The sequence below is a fragment of the Cryptomeria japonica genome, chromosome 8 (genome assembly GCF_030272615.1).
Source record: "Cryptomeria japonica chromosome 8, Sugi_1.0, whole genome shotgun sequence".
Lineage (NCBI taxonomy): Eukaryota > Viridiplantae > Streptophyta > Pinopsida > Cupressales > Cupressaceae > Cryptomeria > Cryptomeria japonica.
Genome location: NC_081412.1, coordinates 553766921 through 553777249, shown reverse-complemented (window position 1 = coordinate 553777249; position 10329 = coordinate 553766921). Strand labels below are relative to the sequence as shown.

Genomic DNA, 10329 nt, shown 5'->3' with positions numbered 1-10329 from the left:
TTGTGCCATTTGTATTTTTCTTTACAGACCCAACGATCAAATAATCCACTCCCATTATTTCCAGAAAGATAAATCTGTTTAGATACCCAAAAAATTCATAAAATTCTGAAATTGTAGTTTTATAAATGCATCAGAAATTTATATATTATTGTTCTAATTGTTTTATCAAATGATAGCATTTAAGAGGAATAAATGCTGTTGAAATTCATAAAAACATCATGATGGAAATAAATGGTTCAACACAATTGAGTCAAATGTTTATTTGGAAGGTTTTCCTATGGGGAAAAACCAGCTTTGGTAGTGGCTTATAATGTAGCAACAATGAATACAGAAGGACAAAGTTAACATATGTAATGAAAACAAGTAATATTGAAAGTATTAAAGCCATAACATTTGTAGTTGAATTAATGTTAATTTTGAAGTACAACCATTGTAAATTTAACAATTGCTGCAATGGTTGGAGCATGAAGAGCTTCCAATGTGTGCATGAGTTTCCATTAGCAAGAATGGCTCATGAAATTGCAGTAGCTTACTAGCATTTATAGAAAGCACGCATAGTATTATTGTAAGTCATCTAGATATCAGATTTCTTGAACCCAATTATTTCAAGAATTGCATAATGCAATGTCGTTGGTCTCCTTTGAACAAAGCTAGCAAAACTTAAGCCATCTGGAAAAGAGAGTTGAGCATGTGTAAAGATCACCAAGCTTGCCTGCCATAATTGTTTTTGAAAAGTATCAAAATAGCCTTTTGGATTTGTTTACCCAAGTTATCAACTCAATAACTATCTTGCCGATCCACATAAGCAGGACATTAATAATCTTGTTTGTCAGAAACCTGCAACAATAACCTCAATTGATTATTAACACAAATAATTGCAACAAAGTAATAGACTGGAAGAAAATTTTCTTGGTATCAAATATCAACCAAAAAAACTACAAATCAGAATTGCATAAACTCAGGAGTGGCAAGTAGCCTTTAAAGAACAACACTAGCACTAAAATTCAACCATCACTACCTTTTTATAAGGTCGATAGCATGATCGTTAACAAAACCACTTTCTATTAACCATGGTGTGTGAATTATATTCAATGTAAACCCTGCTCTTGAGCTTGAACATAATACATGTCACATTGCGTCAGCCTGCATAGTTGGAAATAAAAATATCATCACAAACATTAATCACAATATATAATAGTTTTAATGGTTAATTTAACAATATATAATCAAAATCATTGATGTTGGCAGCTATGTATTTGCCTCTTATGCCATTTTTTCATGGAACTCAGAGGAGAGAGACTGAAATGAAAAATAACATCTTTCTACAAATTTTGATAAAGATAAGAGTAAGGTAGGTGCATTGGTGCCATTGAGTGGGTGCGACTGAGAAAGAATGTCTATTTATTATTTAAAAACAACAAAGTGAAACTTTTGTCCTTTTCTATCTAGTGCTTTTAAAATTTAGCAATAGAACTTTTTAAAAATTCATTTCAAATTTCAAATCTTCACAACATATCAACAACAATATTCTGGGGTTTCAGGAATCTGTAATTTATTTTTATCAGAGGGTTTTGGCTCAGGTTTTACGAAATTGTGATTAAGGATTACATATTGTTTTCTGACATTATATTTCTGTTAATTAGCTTTGTTCACATAGCATATTTCAAGGAAAACGAAAGTAGAAGAATTTTATAGATCAACTCGGCTCTCTGTTCTTTGATATGGTCATCAAATCACTCCTAAGGGTAGATTTGAGTAAGGGGATAGAAATGGAATTTTCCATATATTGAGAACAATCAATAGCAAAATCTAGTATTATTTGATTTAGTTTAAATTTCATGCATTATCTTCAATATCCCCTGTCAAGAATCTACATCTAATGTAGGAAATTGTGCAAGTAGGAGATTATGCACAGTGGGTGAGCTTAAATTTTTTTTTATACATTCTCACCATAAAATCAAAGTCCTAAGTGAAATATGGACTCTTAATCAAAAATATCTTTTTACAAAAATAATAATTATAGGTGTACTATAATCACAAAAAACGTTTCCAGTGTAAAGTTCCACATCATCATCATTAGTACTGTTGCTAATTATAGATTGCCTAATTATCCAAAAAGAATCAATTCTCATGACAAGATATGCTAAGGCTCGGACAATCAATTGTGTCTGGCTATGAATAGTAATCTATTTTCACCCTTTCTATCTTTAGTTTTATGATTATAATGTATGTTTTCTGCCATCATACTTAACTCTATCATTTGCTTCATTCATGTAGCTTCTCCATCAACATATTGTTTTAAGTAACTCACATTGATCTCTTCCCTGTGCTTTTGTTTTAAGTAATTTTGGCAGCTCTGTTGAGAGTTCAGAGTTCTATAGAATGCAACCCTCTCTGCACACTATTGAAAATAAGAAGCAGATAAAAAGTATAGGGATATGCCTTACAATAGCATAGTTACAGACTAAATCCTAAGATGGACTTTCAAAATTGTGGTCAATGTGCTACTTTTTTCTTACATTAAAGATATCATGCACAACAAATATATGAGGAATTCTGGGATGAGATGGATATCCATCATAGAGGATTTTGTTTCAAAGCCAGGCAATAGAGTTGCAGACATACTAGCAAGAGATTGAATTCTTAATTAGAGTTTCCTAGAGAATGAAATCCTACATCTTAGAGAGCACTCTAACAAAGGCCCTCAAGAATTGGAATCAGGGAAATATTCTTCTCTTAAATGGGAAGGATGGGATGCAGCAAGTGCACTCCACTGGTGCCGGAGAAAAGGAAGGTAAATTAGGCATTATACTGCCAAATCTTAGCTCTGTCTATAGAAAATTTAGAGCTCATCCTTCATAATGATTGCTTGGAGGCCTCTAGTCTTTCCACCCTCTTGACATCTCCCTGGTCTTTCTAAGATGGTTCTCTCCTTGTTCCTTCTTATTAAGATTTCCTTGTAACTTATGCTTCTTAACATTTGTATTTGCTTATGTTTGTATTCCCTGGATGTCTATGGTTTTTGTTCCCACAGTGGTTTCGTAGTTTGGCTTCTTGGTTTTTGTGGCTTTAAGCTTGTAACTAATTGTTTTAAACTAATATCTGTCAGTAGTCAGTCCCTATAGAACCCACTATCAACCAATTGAAAAAAATTAAAAGTTCTATAAACATATAAAAGATTCAAGTGTAAAGTGTCTGCACTCTCATTATCACCACTAATCATTATGAATTACACTATATTTTTAATAAGAATCAATTCGAATAGCAAGATATTAACATAGCCTTAATAATCAATTTTGTCTGGCTATGGATGACTGGGGATTTGTTCCATAACCATTGTTGAAGAAGTCGAGAGTGTAACAGTGGACCTGGAAGGAGCTGAGAGAGGCAAAGAAAGCTCTAATATTAAGCATATGTACTTTTGTAAACAATACAGAATGAGAAAGCTCCCTGTTGTTGGATCTCTTTTTATTGTAGCTTTTAGTTGAATGCATAGTGCTTAAATTGAATGAAGCATAAGAATCATAACCAATATGCGAGTAATTAAAAATCCGTGTTGACAATTCATAGATTAACTACATCAAGCTATTGTGTATCAGATTCATAATCATATACTTGTTAAGAAATAACCAAATATTGAATGCCTCAAATATTTGTTATGTAATCAAATTGATGGATCTCATTACAACTTTGAATGCATATTATAATTGAAAGATTAAATGTAATCAAGATGGTTCTTTTTGCTTTGCCTTAAAAAAATAGAAGAGGAATATTAAACCAAATCGCTGCTAAAACAACTTCCTGAGCACCTGACAGGCAAGCATATTTTACTAAATTTCACAGGAAAAATACGATTGTAATAGGTGGAAAAATAATTAATCCAAATGCAATTTACTATCAAGAAGAAACAAGCATATTTAATTACCTGTAACCATGCATCAATCACAAACTTCAGCTGTGAAATAGGTTGACACTGCTTGTCACTCAACTTCTCAATCTGCATATTCGACAGTAATAATAAAACAATAAGAAACGTTGAGGATAGTAAACATTGACATCAGAAACAAAATGTCCAAAGTTCAATTTCTCTTCAACTTCCATGTATGTGTGCCACCATATGTATCTGCTGATTGGACATAACCCCTCGCTCATGATTATAAATATTGTTAGGATGGACGGGGCATCCAGGGACCAGGACCTTCTCAGAGGTAGAGTTTAAGCATTTTTATCACCTGAATTCTAAATTGGTGTTGTAATAAAACTGTTTTGTGTCTGCACCTTTCATGTGCTCTGTGCATCTTATTAGCGCAGGTTAATTCTGTACTACCAAGTTCCAGCCAAGTAATAGTTAGCATTTTATTAGGGCTAGCACTATCAAATGCTGAAATAGTAGATATGCCTATTGTTTATGTATCTTGAGGCTTGATAGCAAAAATGAAAGCATTCTTGTTAACATCTTTCTTACCATTCAAATGCCATGATTTTTTGCTTTCCCCACAAAGATTTCTTTCTAAGCCACACAATGTTAACTCTAGAACTGCCACGCCTCTCCCAAGTATTTAGCAAAGAATGCTTTCCTCAAATTAATTGCCAACTTGAAATCTCCATAAAATTTTGTTACGCCACATATAATTTTCTGGAATGTGTATAGTTGACAATTTACAAGCTCCATAAAACTTTTCTAGAAAGTATAATCTAACAAAAGTCAAACACAAAATAAGATGCTTCAAACCCTGAAAAAATTAACTACAGACAATCATATCTGCAAAAAAGATTTGTATTTCTTTATAACCTATGTTTGACTTTAGTTTAGTAATTGAACCTTTTTTGGCTTTCAAGAAAACAGAAAGATATTCCAAAAGACAATTTGAAAGACAGGCTGATGGATAGCATACTTTTTCTCACACTGATGGATCTACAAGGCCCTTGTTAATTAGCACCTCTCTTTCATTAGTTTAACTTTTAAATGGCTCAGCTGTCATAAAACAAATAATTATACAAATTTATTTTAATTAATCACGACAATAAAAAAGAAAGCTCAAACAAGCTTTGCCTCAAAAGAGTATTATTTAATGCAATGGGGATAACAAAATGAATTGTGAGTACCAGCAATTTCTGGAAGAGTTGCCATGAGAATAGGACACTATATACAAATATATGATTGTCCCAAACTCCAATAAGAAATTGCTAAAATAAATGAGAAATTGAATAAACAGCCTATACACTGAAATCTTATCAACATTCATCAGTCATGAATAATTGAGGAAAGAAAGAACGTATCCATAACTGGATGTCTTAAAATGGACCACTGTATCCACTCAAATGAAACAAGCCTCTTGCTCCCTGAAATGGATGATAAACAGAGTCTTAAAAGCATATAAGAAATCTTCCAGCATCCCCTAACTAGTTTAATTTATCCTTTACACTCAAATCATTGACCTGCAAAGGGTGATGTTAAACTAGCTGGATGTAAACTGAATAATAAGATAACAAGAAGATATTGAATGTTAACATCTACTACTACATACATGCTAATGTAAAAATCTCAAAAACATAATTACTGGCTGAGTAGTACAGGTTAGAATTAGTAATAATGTTTATGAAATGTTTGAAATTTCATGATAAGCTTATGCTAAATTTTAGTTTGCTCTTATATTTTGAAAGTTTAGAAATAATAATGACAATGGAAAAACACAAAGGAAAATTAGAATTGAAATAATATGTAGATTGAATGAATATTTTCCAAAAAAATTCTTTTCTAATTTATTGAGTTTGTACCTGCGTAACACTCAAAAAGACAGTCATAATTGTTACTTATTTCTACCCATCTTGGTTTAAAATAGTTTGAGTCGAGTCTTATGGTTTCATCTAAGTAAATTTTGGCAGTTTAAGATGATTAAAAGAGGGCAAACTAATTTCATTTTGTTTCCATACATTGTGAAATCCTTTAAAGGAAAGCTTTATATTGTTAAAAAAAAATCAACGTACTTTGAAGGAAATGATGTTTAAAGTTCAAAAGGGAGTTCTAGAGGGATCTACTAGTTTAGATTTTCAACTCTCACATTGCAATTTAGGTTTTCTTATCTCGAGATTTACACAAAGTTTTCCTCTCTATCATGATCTTTCATGTGGAGACAAGGGTTTCTTAGGTTGCAGGAAGAAATATACTGAAGACTCCATGCAAACATATAGCTGATCCCATGCCTCATGCAGATATTCCAACAACTCAACCACACCGCCAATGAGATCATCAACAAGTAGTCTTTATAAGTCGTGCAAGGATTTGTGCGAAGTTCTTAAAGCTTTATTGTGCAGTTCCAAGAGTTCAAGAAGAGTTTCAGTAGATGCATCAGAGGGAAAAAACCTAATAATGAGGAGTCTTCACGTAGAAAGCAATGTTCCAAAGAGGTTCATGCAGGAACATGTTTATTCTACTTTTAAAAAGGTCTATTTCTTCTCTTTTGTAACCCTCGCTTTACTATTTTAAAGAAAAGTTCAGTCTCTTGTGTAAATGGAAGTTTTGTATCTTCTACTTCTGAGATTAGTCATAGCATTGAATGGCACCATGAGTGATCACAATGTGTAATTTTTTGCTTTTAGAAGAGTTTAAAGTTCCATAAGATCTTTAAAAAACAAGTAATATGAGCACTTTGGTAGTTCTAAGGAAGCTTCATGGCAGCCATGGGGCAAACCTAGAGTAATAATGAATAGAACAACGTTATATGATTAAGGAGAAGAATCACAGTCCAACCATGGACAAGTTTGTAATAATTTCAAGGGGAAAATGGCCACAAGATCCTCCTAAACAAACTAACATGCTCAAAGCCTTCAAAACAAGGCTAGCAAGATGAAGAACAATCATAAGGGATTATTGCAGCATTATTGACAGACAAAACCTTATACAAGGGAGTCTTAGAGACATGCATGCCACCAACAGGACAGTCACAGGCTTGAGAAGAATTCAAATGAACAGCAAATTCAGACACAGAGCAGACCCTGATTCTGGTCAAAAGCAACAAAAAACTGTCAAACTGGTTAATGGCAGTGATGGGAGTTTTATGAATCAGAGAGCCTTACACCAACCAAGAACATAGTCTACATTCACTATGAAGTCCCAAGAACTATCAATGAATTCAAAGAGTGAGTAACTTTAACAGTGAAAATGTCATACCAAGTTTGTGACTATCCTAAACAACAAAAGATCAAACAACGTGCCATTCTTTAAATGTGCAGCCTCATAACAATCATAGTCATAGCACCACAATCTAGTACAATAGAGGTACAAGATAGCAGTCATAAATCTCTTTTGTTCATCAAAGGCCAAAAGGATCCCATGTCTGCTATACTGCTTAGTTGAATATGTTGATTAGGAACCATAAAGCCTCATGGTCCTTGGAATGACTATAAAATGGTGGATGTCTGATAAAAATTGTCAATTAGATGAATGAAAAACGAAGGTGTGATAATTATGGAAACTCCTGAACGTAAGCCTGATGGTAATCTATTGACTTTGAGAATGTGATAAATTGAATCACATCTGACTGAGACAACTCTGCAGAGTGCGCTTTTTTAATATTTCTATGATGTAAGCTATGACCAAGCTCAGTTGACTTGAAAATTAATTAAATACAATGGTATAAAAGTGTTGACAATCTTCTGCCAATAATATGTATTTTTAAGTCGAAAAAAAATTAAATACCAAACGCACATGCCCTCTTTCCTTTGTGAAGACAAAAATACCAAACGAAATAACTAACAAATATTGTCCCATATGATACCCTCAGTTCATATTTGTAGCTTTTGATACCAATGAAGATAGACCATGTGGAGGGGAGATGTGAGTATATTGCAGAGCAAAGAAAGCTTTATTTAACAGTAAAATTGTGATATATTCAAAGGACAATGCCCATATAAGAGAATGGCATGCATCCAAAGTACAGTATCATATGACATCAAAAACAAAAGACCAAACTCAAAGATGCGGTGACACAAAGCACAGGGAGTTTAGACAGATATAGTCACAATCTTGACTCTAAGTGCAAAGATACAATCCCTAGAACACTCCAAGCACCAAAGTTGAATGAAAAAGGAATGGTATATGCAGGCTTCATTATCAAAGATAGGTATAAAGGCAGATTCAAAGTCACAAAGGACAACATTGGATCATGACAGAGATCAAAGGTTATCTCACCATAAGAAAGATTCCATTCTCTAATATAACAGTCAATCACCCACAAGAAAAGTATGACAGTGATCAAATGACTGTCCTAAAGGTGATAAGGATAGTGAATGAGAGGTTTGGATCTGAAAGGGCTGTCAAAACCAACTCCAGAAAGCAACAAAGAACAGTGAATAAGTACTATTCCCTAGAAGCTCCTTAATTCACTTTATTTCAGAATTAACTACTACCTTTTTCTTTGCATCTCCCATCTGCTTCCATTGTTCACTTGTTCTAGAATGGCCATTGATACCCACCTTGATGAGATTCATGGATATGTTTGGCCCAAATTACTTTTTGGTTCCATAATTTGCAAGATCATGTAAAAATAACTGCAAATAGAAGCCCCCAAAAAGGAATGAGTAAACTGCAAATAGAAGCCCCAAAAAAGGAATGAGTAAAAATAACTGCAAATAGAAGCCCCAAAAAAGGAATGAGTTATTTAAGATTAATTGTATCAAATGACATGATTCTTCACCAGGATGTCCAGGAATGCTTAATAGAATTTAAGGTATCTTGCACAATGCTCATAGTCATATAAACAAATCCATATTGAGAAATTGCAATTTGAAAAAAAAAAGTATTATTAAACAGATCACCGATCCAAGATTTATTAGATTTCAAAAATCCCAGATTCAGATTTAACAAAGAACCAGAGACTTGACAAATGAACAAAGAATTAGATTTAATCCCCATCCTTTTGGAAAATCAAACTACGTATCTAAATGACCTAACCAAAAGTGCATACCCAAGTTCTCATATCAGAATTATGAATAAAATTGAAGATTTATAGAAACCCGTAAGGAAAAAACTTATTTAAATCCCCACGCCAATAAAATTTTGAATAGACAAATATCTCAACGACCTACCAAATGCAAATACCCAGACGCCAAAAGCTCATAAGAAAAAACAAAAATTGAACATACCCACCCAGGTGACAAATCAAATAAGCATAGATCTCAAAAGCATACCCAAACAACCATATATAGACCTCAACAGAGATTTCAAAGCTTATCAAATACCCTTAAGAAAAAAGCTGATACTAACAAACGATTTATAAATAATCATAGGAAACACACTGGCTTACGTCCCCACCCAAATGAAAAATTTAATTGACAGGGATCTCAATCGCATACGCATATGCACGAAACAAATCAATCTGAATTCCTCAACCGAAAAATAAGAATAAATTACCCATAAACCAGAAATTGGTGTACATACACACATCATGAAAAGATTGACTTAAAGTAGATATCAACCTCCAAACCAAGTATACAATTGAAAAAAAAGTTTGAATCTCCACCGACAGAACATCAGAAAATACCAATAACCAAAAGAACTGATTTGCAACCTGCTCAGATGAAATACTGAATTCTAATAGATCTCAAAACCTCCCCAAATGAAAAAAGAAGAATTTGATATCTGCACCTACAAGATATTAATATGAACAACACATTCCCATCCAAAAGACTCAAAATTTAAGCATCTACCTACATATTACATTTGACAAGATCAAGAAGGGTACGCCAATGTGAGTGAGACCACAACTGAGAATGCCTCCCATTGCACAGGCCGCATAGAAAGCCGGTGAATACATGGCAATCTTCCTGGGCTCACTGGGAGTCGACACAGCAAATGTCTTTCGAGGAGCAGAAGAAGAGAAGACATTCGCATTCTATGACAACATTTATAAAACCCTACAATGAGCAAGAAAATGAGACAATGGAAAAAAAAAAATGAAATTACATACCAAAAATTCATTTCCCGCCTATTCCCCTACCGTCGGGCGAGCAGAGACTAATGCCCCTACCGTCGGGCAAGCAGAGACTGATGCGTTGATGAGTGAGTTAGAAGTAAAGAGGGAAAATTACGTTTTATTTTAGGGAAAGCTTTTTTCTATTGTCTTAATTTAAGACAATTAAACAATAAAAAGTATAAGTTAAACTTAAAACGTGTATTTAAGACAATAATAATATATTGTCTTAAATAAACGTCTCAAATGCCCCCTCTATGTAGTAGTGAGTTTAGTTTAGCTGAGAAGTAAAACTAATAAACTTAAGATAATGGAGTAGTTTCCTTGAAACAAATTTAGTTTTGGACATCAGACTTTA

At 33.4% G+C, this 10329-nt stretch overlaps 1 long non-coding RNA gene across 3 annotated transcripts; it reads right to left on the bottom strand.

The window, feature by feature from the left end:
- Positions 1 to 465: 465 nt before the first annotated feature.
- On the bottom strand, positions 466 to 8859 carry LOC131067101 (uncharacterized). Of its 3 annotated transcripts, XR_009111775.2 has the most exons (5): positions 4896 to 8859; positions 4466 to 4695; positions 3926 to 4318; positions 1019 to 1143; positions 466 to 837 (listed from the first exon to the last, which is right to left on the bottom strand). It is a non-coding gene; the product is annotated as an uncharacterized LOC131067101 (long non-coding RNA). The 3 variants fall into 3 exon arrangements; XR_009111773.2 differs by having other exon boundaries at positions 3926 to 4323; positions 4466 to 8859; XR_009111774.2 differs by having other exon boundaries at positions 4466 to 8859.
- Positions 8860 to 10329: the final 1470 nt, after the last annotated feature.